The following is a 16,101-nucleotide window of genomic DNA, read 5'->3' on the forward strand; positions in this document are numbered from 1 at the left end:
AACTATATGATATGACTAGAATAGATAATAACGACTATATTTACTTATCCTATCAACTGTCAATATCGGTCCAGTCCGATGTAACAAATACATCCGGTCTTATCTACTTTGCTAATGTTCAGGAAAGAACATAACACTGCAATGTGTAAGTAGATCATATCGTAGATTGGCAAGTCAATGTAAGTCCTGTGTACTGACTAATCTTAGGACTAACTTATTTTGAACATATAATCATATTTATATTCCATTGTGATTACGTCACTAAAAATACAATTAGCTATATGCTCGAGATTTAATCAAAGTTTATATTAAACAAATAATCATGAAAATAAAACATGTGAGCAAAGTGATTGACCAAGTAAAAAAATGATTTCTATTCTTTTATTGATAATAAATGAGATTACAAAGAAATTGGGTTTTAATTAGGGCATAAAACCCCAACAAACTCCCACTTGTACTAATTGAAACTAATGCCTAAACTCTACTAATCCCATTTCCTTGATATGCTTATTAAATGTAGCTTCTAGTAGTGTCTTCGTAAACGGATCTGCAAGATTGTCTTCAGATGCAATCTTCATAACCTTCACATCTCCCCTGGCCACATATTCTCGAATAATGTTATGCTTCCTTTCTATATGCTTACTCCTCTTGTGACTTCAAGGTTCTTTCGAGTTGGCTATCGCTCCTGTATTGTCACAACACAACACAAGCAGTTTATCTATTTCTGGAATAACACTAAGATCCAAATAGAACTTCTTTAGCCAGATTATTTCCTTAGCTGCTTCTGACGTGGCTATGTACTCAGCCTCCATGGTGGAATCTGAGATTGCAGACTGCTTTACGCTTCTCCATATCATAGGTCCACCCCCAAGAGTAAACACCATTCCAGAAGTAGACTTCATGTCATCGACATCAGTCTAAAAATATGAATCGGTGTAGCCTACAAGATTCAGAACACCACCCTTGTAGACTAACATATAATCCCTAGTCCGCCTTAAATACTTCAAGATATGCTTAACTGCTATCCAATGTTCCGGTCCTTGGTTTGACCGATACCTACTCACTACTCCCACTGCATAGCAGATATCTGATCTAGTACACAACATGGCATACATTAGACTTCCAACTGCAGATGCGTAAGGAACTTTTCTCATTGCATCTTCCTCTTCAGGAGTTTGGGGAGCCTGCTTCTTTGAAAGATGAATTTCACGACGGGACGGTAAACGTCCTTTCTTTGAATTTATCATTGAGAAACGTTCAAGCACTTTATCTATGTAATTTGCTTGAGATAGAGCTAAGAGTCTATTCTTTCTATCCCTGATGATCTGGATACCTAGAACATAACTTGCTTCACCCAAATCCTTCATCTGGAATTTAAGTGCTCAGCTAATTCTTCACATCTGACAATTTCTTAACATTGTTTCCAATGAGTAAAATATCATCTACATAAAGAACTAGGAATACCATTATTTGATTTGCCTTCAGTTGGTAAGCACAAGGTTCATCAATATTTTTTTTCAAAGCCATAGGTTTTGATTATTTCATCAAACCTAAGATTCCAGGAATGAGAAGCTTGCTTAAGTCCATAAATGGACCTATTCAACTTGCAAATTTTTCCTTCTTGTCCAGCTACTTTAAAACCTTCTAGTTGATCCATATAAATGACTTCGTCAAGCTTTCCATTAAGGAAAGCTGTCTTGATGTCCATTTTCTAGATCTCATAGTCGAGAGTGGATGCTATGGATAGGAGGATGTGTATGGACTTGAGCATGGCTACCAGACTAAAAGTTTCCTCATAGTCCACGCCTTCTCTTTGGGTATAACCCTTTGCCACTAATCCAGCTTTATAAGTCTCGATATTTCCATCAACACCTCGTTTCTTCTTATAGATCCACTTGCACCCATTGGCCCTAAAGTCACTAGGTGCTTCCGCAAGATCCCAGACGGAATTTGAGTATATGGACTCCATTTCCTGTTTCATGGCTTCGAGCCATAGTTCCTTTTCAGGGCTAGTCATTTCCTATTAGAATGAAAACTAATCATCATCACTAGTGTCACCAACAACCATATTGGTTTCACCATCCAAACCATAGCGAACTGGGTTCTTGGAAACCCTCCCACTACGACGAGGCTTTGTGACTGTTTTCTCAGGAACAGTGGTAATTTCTTTATTTAAATCGACTTGTGTCGGTTGGACATGAAGAGTGGGAATTTCATCATCAACTCGCATTTATGATGATGGAACATTGGTTGGAGTAAATTCTTTAACCATCTCCTCTAAAACTACTTTGCTGCATGGTTTGAAGTATTGGACATAGTCATTTTCCAGAAAAGTAGCATTTGTAGAAGTAAACACTTTCTTTTCTGAATGACTATAGAAAAGTCCACCCTGAGTTTAGGATAGCCAACAAAAATGCAAACTTCAATTCGCGGTTCTATCTTTCCTTCCTTTTTCCTCATGACATGGGCAGGACACCCCCAGATTCTATAATGGCGTAAACTAGGTTCACGTTCATTCCAGCGTTCTAAAGGTGTTTTGGGGATTGATTTAGATGGCACGACATTGAGAATGTCATTCGCGGTTTCAATTGCATGTCCCTAGAACGAAGTTGGTAGAGTTGAGTAGCTAAGCATGCATCTAACCATTTCCAATAAAGTTTTGTTCTGGCGTTCTGCTACACCATTTTGTTGCCGAGTACCTGGGGCAGTAAGTTGTGATAAAATCCCTAGTTCAGCTAAATGATCTTGGAACTGTATATCCAAATATTCTCCACCCCTATCAGATCGTAAGATCTTTAATGTTTTACCTAATTGGTATCGAGCCATCACTAGGAATTCCTGAAACTTTGAAAATGTTTCTGATTTCCTATGCATTAGGTAAAGACATGAGTATCTAGAGTAATCATCAATGAAAGTGATGAGATACTCAAAACCACCCATGGCTTGTACATGCAAAGGTCCACATACATCTGAATGCACAAGTCCAAGTGGTTCTTTGGCCCTATCACCCTTTACAGAGAATGGACGCTTGGTCATTTTTCCTTCTAGACAAGTTTCACAAACAGGTAATTCACCTAAGGTGAGCTCCCTCAAAGGCTCATCCTTTGTAAGTCTTTGAATCCTATCATAGCCAATGTGACCTAGTCTCAAGTGCAATAAATATGTCATATTATCGTTATCGGTATTTTGACGTTTATTGGTCCTAGGTTTAGCTACTTTGAATAAATAATTGTTAAGAGCGAGGGGTTCGTTAGGTCGCAGAATATAAAGCCTGTTTTCCAACATGGAAACTGAAATTAAATTTCTACTAAAATCTGGAATAAAAAATATATCTTTTAAAATTAAGTATTTATTTCCGAACATTAGACGAGCTCTTCCTCTAGCTTGGACCACAACGAACGCTCCATTCCCAACTCTAAGCTTTAATCCGCCTTCGTCCACTTCCTCCCACTATTCAAGAAGTTGTAAAGAGTTGCAAACATGGTTGGTAGATCCAGAATCTATAATCCAAACGGAATTATCATTCTCTAAAAAACGTATTTCTAAGATAAATGAACTATAATCATTACCTTTATTTTTCGCTGGTAGAAACTTGGGGCAATCTCGTTTCCAATGCCCCTTCTCATTGCAGTGAAAGCACTTATCTTTACCTTTCTTGTTTTTCTTGTTCTTCCCCTTAGGCGTCTGTGCATTTGTTTGTGCACTCGTCTTTGCAGCCTTTGCAGGCTTGGGGTTGTTGTTTTGTCCACCTTTCCTCTTATTTCCAGCTTTCGAAGATGAAGCTTGGTTAGCTTCAGCCTTGGCTAAATTAGCAACAGTAGTAGTAGTCTTATTTTCTCCTCCCTTACTAGGTCCACCTATGATAGGCTCAAAAATATGAAGCTCGTTCATGAGCTGCATCAGACCATAGTTGAGTTTATTCAACACATAGTTGATGGTAAACGATAGAAAAGCTGGAGAGAGACTGTTGAGGATTAAGCCAACTTGAGTTTCCTCATCTATTGTTGCTCCATGCAGTTCATCTTCCTAAAAGTAGTTTGTCATTTTGATCAGATGATCGTGGACATGTTGAGAAGGTGCCATCCGAGCATTGGCATATTTCTTGGTGGCCTAAAAACGAGTCTGCGCTGACTTGGCACCAAACATGTCTTGGAGCTGATCCATGATTTCGTAGGTCGTCTCGACATTCTCCATCTTTGTCTTGAGAGTGTCGACCATACTAGTAAACATGTAGTATCGCGCCTTGTTGTTAGCCGCCTGCCAACGCTTATACTTATCCCTCACAGACTTGGTAGCTCCTTCAGCTGGAACTTCCGGGGATTCCTCAGTCATGAAGAACTTGGAGTTGTCACCAATCAACAAAATGTTAATGTTTTGCTTCCATTTAAGGAAGTTTTATCCATCGAAAGTTGAGAAAGGATGGGAGTAGACACAGCCATACTTAAAACTACTGATTATCAATAAAATAGAAATCAATCACTTTTGCTCAATAAAACTCATATTCATACAAAATTCAAGAAATAGCACAACATATATAAAAAAAATATGTAAGATATGAGAAAAAATACCAAAAACAATCATATCTCTATTTCTTTAGGTTTTTAACTAATCTATGATATCCTTGTCCCGGTTGGCGAGAATAAAAAAATACCACTAGTTAAATAAAGTTGTAAACTTATTTAATAATAGACACCATTATTAACAACCTACTATTCGATAAAAATAAGAAAACAAAATCTCTTATTTTATGAGCTAGACCCACGGTTTCGATAATCATAGATTTAGTCCTAGTAGTCACCGTAGGGGTGAGTCTAGTAGAATTTGACATATAATTATCTATCTTTTGAAATCTAACATTGTCAAAATAACTAATGAACACCTTCCGTAGGGGGACAAATCAAAGCGTCTCGAGGCCCCATTAAGTTATTGACTTTGTTAAACCAACGGTGGAGATCGAATATAATTCTTAAAATAAGCTCATTATAAAATTAAAATTAGTATTTTTATTATTTATTTTTAGAAAATTAATGACTATGGTTTACCAAAAACTTGAAAAAATTAATTTTTTAAAACCAAAGACCTATAATTTCCTATTAATTCTAAAGTGTCACATTGAAACAAATTCAATTAATTTGTTGCTAATCAATATTTATGTTTAACTAATATAATGAACATATACAATTAAGTTCAACTCAGGTAAATGAACCTTAACAATTGGGCTTGTATGGAGGAGGGTTGGGTCCAGTATGTCGTTCCCACTACAAAGGCCCCCATACTTCCATACAATGTCCAAAAGACAAGAATTTAAACCTTCATTTTATTAATTGTTATTAATTGATTAGGCCCACTATAATCATGCAAAACAAATGGGCATTCACAAGTGGAATCACCCACAAGAGAGAAATTTAAACTTTACATTTTCTAATGGGCCCAAATAAAACCTATCATTTTATAAATATTTTATTTAGCAAAATCCATATATCTAACAAACATATGGGCCACTATATGCATCTAAGCTCAATTGCAAAAATACCACATATAGTGCAAACAGACATGTTATAATTGGATGTGCTTAATCATGTTACTATATGAGCAATTCTATGAATTTATACAAAAATACCACAATTTATTTCATTTGCAAAAATACCACAATTATTTATATAGAATTTATCAAAAAAATTGAATTAATTAAATTTTTACAAAAATAAGTCAATTTAAATGAAATTTATCAACAATTAACAATAGTTAATTTAAATTTTATTTATGAACAATCACCTTGGTTTAGGTTAATTTGAAAAAAAATATATTAATTTAATTTAAATAGGATTTATCAACAATTAACCAAAGTTAATTTAAATCCCATTTATTAAAAAAATATTTAATTAATTGGTTGAAAAAATGATATTTTTCAAAATTTAACCAATTTTAAACTTGAAAATCAATATCTTAACTGTTTTTCAAAAAATATCTTGTGTTGTTACAACTATAAGCAAATATTTTAACAATTTAAAAAAAATATTAATAGTTATAACAACCCTAAAATATCTCAAAACAGTTAAACAAATTCAAATATCCATGAAAATATCTAACTAACAAATTTCAAATATCAAATAATTTAAATATTAAAAACTATAGAATAAACAAATATTTATATTTTCAAATAAAGATTTAATAAAAATAATAAGCATTATAAAAGAAAATATCTAATATCTTAATTCTAATATTTTAATATATTAAAAGATTTAAAATTAAGTTTTTAGTCTATTTTTAAATTTGAATTTGAATCTTTATAGAAAATATCTAATTATTTAAATCTCAACTAACAAAAATATCTTATTTTAAAAAATAATTTTAAATGATAAAACAAATCTGATATGTTTGGCTTTGATTATAAATAATCAATTTTCACAATTTTTATTTTCTTTAATTTTTTTTGGGATGAACAGTACCGTGCGCTGGTGCGCGCGCGGATGGCTAGGCAAGCCAAAATTTTCCGGAAATTTTTTTTTGTGCAATTTTTCTAACCAAAAACGTTTTCTAATTAATTTTTACCATGTTTTACACAAAATAAAGCATATATAAAAAATTAATGGCATATAAAACACAACAAAACAACCTAAAAACTGCTAATAATCACATAAAATAAATATGCTTAATAAAAACATGAAAAACCATCCAATTATTCAAACACATCAAATAATCCAATTTTTAACATGTGCATGCATGAAAATAAAGATTACCAAAGTCTAAAAATAATTTCTATTCTTTTATTGATAATAAATGAGATTACAAAGAAAATGGGTTTTAATTAGGGCATAAAACCCCAACAAGGTCAGCTTTCTAGCGCTAACACTTCATATACTATATTGATTGACTCTGGTGCTACACATTCATTTTTTTTCTAACAAAGTGATTGATAGATTGTGTAGGCCTAGTGAGTATTATACTACGGGGTTTTGGACTATACTCCTTCAAGAGAACTGGTAGTTTTTAGGAGACGGATTAGAGCACTGCCAGTGATGGTGGACAGCAAGGAACTATCAGTAGACTTGATTGAGTTGGGTATGGATGACTTCGACATGATTTTGGGGATGGATTGGTTAGTCAGGTATGGAGCGACTATAGACTGCAAGAAGAAGATGGTGACATTTGAGCCTGAGGGTGAGACCCCTTCGTTTTTGTTGGTATTGTGCATGGACATCGTATTCCCATGATATTAGCTTTGAGGGCTAGAGACCTATTACAAGGAGGTTGTATAGGTTTTCTAGCCAGTGTGGTGGACACCACTAGGGTCATGCCAGTGGGACCAGGGGAGACTATACTGGTATGTGAGCTCTTAGATGTGTTCCCTGAGGACTTCCTGGGACTTCCGTCGCACCGGGAGATCGAGTTCGTCATCAAGTTAGCACCAGGTACAGAACCGGTGTCGAGGGCACCATACAAAATGGCTCTGGAAAAGTTGAAGGTACAGTTACAGGAGCTATTAGACTTGGATTTATCAGACCTACATGGGGTGCTCCGGTTTTGTTTGTGAAGAAGAAGGATGAGACCCTGAGGATGTGCATAGACTATAAGGAGTTCAACAAGTTGATTATCAAGAACAAGTACCCATGACCGAGGATAGACGACCTGTTTGATCAGTATCAGGGTAAGACAGTATTCTCGAAGATTGATCTTCGATCTGGTTATCACCAGCTGAGGATCAAGGACGAGGATATCTTGAAGACGGCCTTCCGCACGAGGTACATGCACTATGAGTTCTTGGTTATGTCATTGGGATTGACCAATGCCCCATCAACGTTTATGGATTTGATGAATAGGGTGTTCAAGGATTACTTAAATCAGTTCATGATTGTCTTCATCGAAGATATCCTGGTTTACTCTCTTTTAGAGGCAGAGCATGACCGACATTTGCAACTAGTATTTCAGAGGTTAAGGGAGCAGTGGTTGTATGCTAAATTTAAGATGTGTGAGTTCTGGCTACTGGAGGTGATGTTCCTTGGACATATTGTCAGTGGAGACTGAATTAAGGTAGATCCGGCCAAGGTAGAAGCAGTTAGGGATGTGCTGAGGCCAAGGAACGCCTCGGAGGTTAGGAGTTTTCTTGGGTTAGCGGGATATTACAGGCGGTTCATGGAAGGGTTTTCGAAGATTGCCACACCGTCGACTAAGTTGATGCAGAAGAATCTGAAGTTTGCATGGTCAGACAAATGTGAGGGTAGTTTGTAGGAACTGAAGTGATGATTGATTACGGCTCCAGTGCTGAGTCTTCCTTCAGATGGGGACAAATTCGTGGTGTACTGTGACACATCAAGGATGGGGTTAGGATGTGTGTTAATGCAGGGTGGGAAGGTTATTGCCTACACATTGTGACAATTGAAGGAATATGAACAAAGGTATCCTACCCATGATTTGGAGCTAGCATCGGTGGTATTTGCACTGAAGGTGTGGCGACACTATTTGTATGGAGAGAAGTGCGAGATATACACCGATCACAAAAGTTTAAAGTATTTCTTCACCCAGAAAAACATAAATATGAGATAGAGGCGTTGCCTAGAGTTGGTAAAGGATTATGACTGTGACATCCTTTATCACCCAGGGAAAGACAATGTAGTGGCAGACCCTTTAAGCTGGAGGGCTCGAAGCAGATATCAAAGGAATTGGCAGAAGATATGAACAGAGCAAGGATAGAATTGGTAGTGGGCCAGTTGGTCAACATTACTTTGTAGTCTACCCTCTTGGAGAGGATAAAAGAGGGTCAGATGGGTGATACACGGATGTAGGAGATTAGAAGGGATGTCCTAGCTGGAGTAACTAAGGATTATTCTATTTTGGAGACAGATTTGTTGAGGTATAAGGATCGGATCTGTGTTTCGATGGATATAGGTATCAGATGAGAGATTCTCGATGAATCTCATACTACACCATACTCATTACATCCAGGCACCACAAATATGTATCAGGATCTACGGTCGTTGTACTGGTGGCCTGGGATGAAGAAGGACGTGGTCGATTACGTAGCAAAGTGTTTAACCTGTCAACAGGTGAAGGCTAAACACCAGTGGCCAGCAGGGTTGTTACAGTCATTAGGTATTCCCAAGTGGAAGTGGGAAGATATTACCATGGACTTTGTAGGAGGCTTGCCCAGGACGGTGGGGCAACATGACTCGGTATGGGTGATAGTAGATAGATATACCAAGTCAGCTCACTTTTTACCAGTGAGGACAACCTATACTGTGGATCAGTATGCCGAGCTGTATGTAAGGGAGATCGTACGTTCCACGGGGTTCCAAAGTCTATAGTATCGGACCGGGATCCCATATTTACTTCCAAGTTTTGGGGTGGTTTGCAGAAGGCTATGAGGACTCAGTTGAAGTTCAGTACAGCCTTTCATCCTTAGACAGACGGGCAGTCTGAGAGGAAAATTCAGATATTGGAGGACATGCTTAGAGCTTGTGTGCTAGACTTCGAGGGGTCTTGGAGTAAATACCTCTCGTTGATTGAATTCTCATACAATAATAGTTATCAGTCAACAATTGGAGTAGCTCCATACAAGATGTTGTATGGAAGGAAGTGTAGATCACCCATTCATTGGGATAAGATGGGGGAAAGGAAGTATTTGGGACCAGAGATGGTTGAGAAGACTAATGAAGCTATTGAGAAGATTCGAGCTCGAATGCTCGCTTTGCATAGCAGACAGAAAAGCTACGCTGACCCTAAGCGTAGGGACGTGGAGTTCCAGGTAGAGGACCACGTATTTCTGCGAGTTTCTCCATAGCGAGGAGTAGGGAGATTTAGGAAGAAGGGAAAGTTGAGCCCTAGATTTGTAGGACCTTTTGAGATCTTGGAGAAGATCGGCCAGGTAGCCTACAAATTGGCTCTACCCCCGTCATTATTAGGAGTTCATGATGTGTTTCACATATCTATGCTTCGGAAGTATGTGTCAGATACGACCCATGTATTGGGATATGAGGATCTGGAGCTACCAACGGACTTGTCTTATGAGGAGCAACCAGTTTAGATCCTAAACAATAGGGAAAAGGTTATAAGAAAGAAGACGATTCATCTAGTCAAAGTCTTATGGAGGAATAGCAAGGTTGAGGAAGCGACCTAGGAGCTAGAGTCAGTTATGCGGGATCAACATCCCGAGTTATTTAGGTAAATTTTGAGGACGAATTTTTCTGTAGGAGTGGATAGTTGTAATGTCCCAAAAATGCTAATAAGGCTTAGTGCCTTGATTAGTGTGCTGGGAGGGCATAATTGGATTTATATATATGTGCGAAATTGATTGATTAAATGTGTGACTACGTGGCATACATGATTTATATGATAATATGGATATATATGCATGTTTATGGGTATTAAATATGCATGTGGGCTCGTTCTTGTTATTAAGGGCATATTTGTAATTTTGACCTGTCGATGGCATAAATGTGATTATATGTGTTAAATGATTCACACCACATTATTATGTGGATATATTTGCAGTATTCGGCTCAAGGTGATCCTAGTGAGTGAATTAGCAGAATAGTCACAATGAGGTGTAATACCCGGCTCGGGGTGAGTCTGAGGGTATTTTAGGGACTTAGTGCGTATTTGGGATTTATTGGTTAACATGCAATTATTTGGTGATTAGTTGGGCACGCCGGGGTTAGTTGGGGAATTATAGGAATATTCGAGGAATTAGTGGGATGTGGCAAATGATAGGATTGCCCTTGGAGGCATTAAGTGGCTAAGGGTTAACATAGGGTTAATTTGGTCTTTTAAAGGATAGACTTAGATTTGGCTTGGGGGCACTAGAAATAATCAGAACAACTCTCAGCATTCTCTATCAGCCCTCTCCCACGTTGGCTCTCTCTCTCCCTCTCTTTGTGGTAGTTTGGAAGGTTGAAGGGAAGGGCACCAATTCTTTGAAGTTTGGGGCTGAGAATTGAGGAATCAAGCTAGGAGCACAATTGGAGTTAGCTCAGGGTCAGAATTGCAGTTGAGGTAAGGATTATGTTCTGATTTTTTTATAGTACTTCTACTATAGTTAGAGGTTTTCTTGAGTTATAAACTTAGGGTCTAATTTTGATATTTGAGGTAGTTTTGCGCTAGTTTATAGGTTATAAATGTTGTATGTGTTGCAGTGAACCTATTGGGGGTTTGATTTTTGGAAAAAAGGAGATTTTATAGGAAATTCTAAGGATTTTTAGATTGAAAACGTTGGGAATTTTTGGGTTTTTGGCCTCGAGTCACGGCCCTGTTCTTTAGGCGCCGCAGCCCGTATGAACCAGGAGGCTTGGGAGCCTCTGAAACCGTCCAGGCCCCGCGGCTTAAATGGGGCGCGCTGCGGTCCGTGTCCCCCTTGAAGAGAGCCCAAGGCTCTCTTACTTGTAGCGCGCCACAACCCTAAGGGGCTAGGCTGCGACTCAATTAGGGATTAAGGGCTAGAACAGGGTTTTAAGCCCGAGAACCCAAATTTAAGGGCTCGGGAAGGACCCTACTACCCGGTTTAGTAGAATTTGAGGTCCCGGAGGCTAGTATATTATTCTGAGGCTTTTAATCGGTTTAGGTTTTGATGGTTATCCATTATCGCTTTATGACTAGAGTTACCGTTAAGGCTCGGGATTGAGGATTGTGCTCGGGACTCGAGGTAAGAAAACTACACCCAAGTTGTGAATGGTGTATTGCTTGTTGTGCTGCAATCGATTACGTGTTTCGCAATCTAATTATTTGTTATATTTGACCTGAAAGTCCGGCCTAAGGGAGCAGGGGCTAATGTTATACATGCTAAACGCAACCCGACCTAAGTGTGTCGGGGTCAACTAAATAACCAGAGGGCTCGGCTTACGATCGCTGGGCCTGAACGTTCCTAAGTAAACAGAAGTGCCCTTTTGCACTTCACTCACTGTGTTGAATTATACGTTGAACTAAGCAGTTTATTATTATTATTGCCTAGCTTATTCATTGTGACCTGTTGTTATTAAATGGAACGATTTAAGTGTACAGTTTATATATTGTTTTTCGGTTGTATTTGTGAATTAAGTTTTCTTGCTGAACCTTGGCTCACAGGTACTATGTGGTGCAGGTAAGGGAAAGGGAAAGCTGAACCAGCCATGAGTTGGAGAGCTTTAGGGGCGGTGTGTACATCAGCAGTTTCTCGACCACCACGACCGAGGGATTGACGGGGACTAAAGCTGATGGACCAAAAACGGGTATGTTTTAAAAATTTATACTCGCAAGCGTACGAATCGTATATGGAATATAGTGTTCGTATAAGCATGAGATCGAACCCAAATGAGTTGTCTAAAATAAAAAATAAAACTATTTTAAATCAAAATTAATAAATTCTAACCTAGCTCCAAAGATTGATGAGTTTTAATGTTATGAACATAAAATAAAAGATTGAAAAATAAAGCTATTTAAGAGAATAAAAATAAACCAATAATGATTTGAAAATAAGTGTTAAAAGAAAAGATTATTAAGATACTAGAATCCACAAAATGTAAGTTTAATAATATTTATTAGTATATTGATTCCCAAGTTTTAGTGATAGTTAAAATAATTCAAACTATCATTTCCCAAATAGATTTATAATTTTAAGCACAAATTACTTCTAAAAAGATATGATTTTTCTTCACTTTTCAAAATTATAATTTCAAAGCATTTAGTGTAAATCAATCTAATGAAATAACAAATAAATCAATGAACATTATTTATAAGGCAAAACATAATATTTTTGTTCTAAACATGAATGTGTACAATTTAATGATTATGTTTTTGCACTAATGAAGAACAAAGTGTAAATATGTGCTAACAATCCAAAATACATGATATTTAAGATGAAAGAAGATATTTGAAGAAGAAAATTTCATAAACTTTGTTGCACAAAATGGGAAATCATCATACAAAATAAACACTATCTAGTTACATATTGTTTCATCATCACCTTAATAATCTTAAAGAGATTAGAAACTCATAACTAGAATAGCAAATACAAACTAAAAATTACAAACATAAATAGGAAAATTTGGAGGATGAACCCCCAAATTTTTCCTCTAAAAATATATAGAAAATAACCAAAAAGAAGAAGAAGATGAAGAGAATAGAGAGGTTTTGAAATGTGTAGAATTTTTGGTATGTTAACCTCTCTCTCAAATTGACATCCCAAATCTCTTATTTATAGCCAAAACATGAGGTATTAAAATAATCAATTTAAATTAATTAAATTGATTAAATTAATTTAATTAATTATAATATGGCAAATAGGGATAAATTATAGGGTGTAATGATGATTTGTTGGTAAAATGTGTAGAAAGTGAGGTAAAAATATGACATTTTTAGACAAAGGGGACAAATGAGACAATGTGTAATTTATGGGCTCAAGGAAAATTAAAGCAGCTGGGCAAAGGGGCTGTTGGGCTGAAGGCAGGCGTGGTGTACGGGGGCAGGGAAAGCTGGGTTTGGCTGCTTGGGGGACCGGCTGGGTTGTGGCACTGGCTGAGCAGCAGCAAGGAAGAGGGCAGGTGGGCTGGGCAAGCTGGGGTCCTTTTGGGCCAAATGGTGGAGCAGCTGGCGGGCCCAGGAGGCTGGGCTGGAGTGGGCTTTGGGCCTGGCTGGGAGATTAATTGGGAGGCAACGTGGTGCTCGGCTGGGAGTTGCAGGCGGAATGGAGGGGCTGGGCAAGAGCTGTTGTACGGCTGGGCAAAGGTGCTGAAGGTGTGGAGGCATGCTGAGCGTGGGATGGGTCTGCGTTTGGGCCTTTACAGCTGGGCAGGAGGCCCACAGTTTCTGGAGCTGTGGGCTGATGAGGCTTATGTGCCATTTTTTTCCTTTCCTCTTCAAAATTGCCATAATTCCTTCATTTTTTTTGCTTTTTCAAGAGCAAAAACATGCAACAAATTCTCTACAAAAATAAATATAAATTAAATTAAAACTAAATATTTTCAATAATAAAATATACAACAAAAGTTTCATGAAAATATTAATTAAAACTTAATTTACTTAAACATTTAAGCTCAAAATTGCATCTTTTTACTCATAACTTAACAATATTAATTTTAAATAATTAAACTATAACATTTTACAATAATATAACTATAAAAATACCCAAAAACATATAAAATCAAAATAAACCTAATAAATTCAAGATTACTTCAAAACTTAATAAATCAATTAAAACTCAAGAATTAAGCAACAATTAGCACATAAAAAGTGGTAAAATAACTTTATTTTGTAGAGTTATCAAGAGCCAAATTGTATTTTTCCACCTAGGCTGGCTTCAGTTGTATTTATTTTGAGGGTTGTAATTTCCTTGAAAACACATTTTTGGGATCCCGTGTACAAACTCTTATATTTTAATGAAAAACATTTATTCTACGATCAAAATATTTTAACCATAATCCGTTAATTGACCTTAGTAGCACGTTTATGTCCAAACAACTTGATTAGCAAGCCTTGTACTATTTTAAATACACAGTGAATGGTCTTGGGTATCCAGGGCGTTACACTATCTTCCTCATGACATGTCATTTTAAGGGGTCCTTGGAAAATTGGCCTCTTAATTACGCCCACTTTGTACTTCGACCTATTTAAAAAACTTTTTTAGTAAATGACCTTTTTAGTTATTAAAGTTAGTGTGTTGACCAATTTACCCTTATTTAAAATAATATTTTAATAAAGAATACTAAAAAAGAAAAACCCTAATTTAGAATTTTCTTCCTCACTCACCCACCCATCCACCACTTTCTCCAGCAACCACCAATGCCGAAGGTCATCCCCTCTGATCTATCCATAACTATGGCACCTCCAATCTATAAAACATCCATTTGAAATATAAGTTTATATAGGTTTATTTTTTATATAAAATTTAATGTTATTTTTTAAGATTAAATGTATAATATGATTGTTGTAGTATATTAAAAATATTAGGAATGAATTAAGTTTATTTGTAGGGTTTTTAGGAACATAAAACTTGAAAATTTGAAGAAGAAAAAATTGTGATTTTGTCCATTTTCGCAGAAGGAGAAACCTAGTTTTTCCAGATACCTTGTTGAGTTTCCAGACATGGTGTCACTTATTACCCAATGACCTGTTGAATTTTCAAACATGGTATCAGTATCAGATTTCTAAACAATACGTTTAGTGTCAAATTTCCACACAGGTTGTCAGATGTCAGATTTCTTAAGAAGGTGTCAGGTGAAAGATTTACAGACAGGTTTTCTGGTATCAAATTTCCAAACATGGTGTTGATAGATTCAATAGGTCATCTAGTATCTAACTAACAAATTATTATAATTTTTTAATTCAATTAACCAGTTATACTTGTTTACTGCAATTATTTTAGATGACATTGATTTCTGTAACTTCATAAATCTGTTCAACTAAGTTATGTTGGCTCGTATGAAACTCGCTCTTGATCGTGAGCAAATTGAAATATATTTCCACAAGTCTTCATTCTTTTTCCACAATCTATCAAAATATTATAATATTTTTTGATAAAATCTGGAAAAAAAATTAAAAAATATAAATGATTAGTATTAATTAAATTTAAAAATAATAAAAATTATATGCTAATTAGAGGATAGATGACCTTGTCAAATTTCCAAACAGTATTTGGAAATATGACACCAAATAACTTGGCAAGTCGTTGGATAATACATGACGCGTCTAGAAACTTGACAAGCCTATCTAGATAACTGGGTTTCTCTCTTCATGAAAATGACCAAAATACCACATAAATAAACCTAATTCATTCCTAATAATTTTAATATATTATAACAATCATATTATACATTTAATCTATACAAAATTATTAAATTTTATTTGAGATTAAAGCTATATAAACTTAATGGATGTTTTGCAGATTGGGGTGGTGAGCACTGCTGTTGGTGGCCATGATAGTTGCCATAGAAAGGGTGGGGGTGGAGGTGGGGTGGCCTTCAAAGAAAGTGATGGAATGGGTGGGTGAGTGGGTTTTGGGCTGCTTTCTTTTTTTTTTTTTTTTTTAAATTATGTTAAGTTTAAATAAGGGTAAATTAGTAAAAGTATAGTCTTTTAATGATAAAGAAGTCATTTATCTAAAATGTATTTATAAAAGGCCATTGTGCAAAAATTGCA

The sequence above is a fragment of the Humulus lupulus genome, chromosome 1, assembly GCF_963169125.1.
Source record: "Humulus lupulus chromosome 1, drHumLupu1.1, whole genome shotgun sequence".
NCBI lineage: Eukaryota > Viridiplantae > Streptophyta > Magnoliopsida > Rosales > Cannabaceae > Humulus > Humulus lupulus.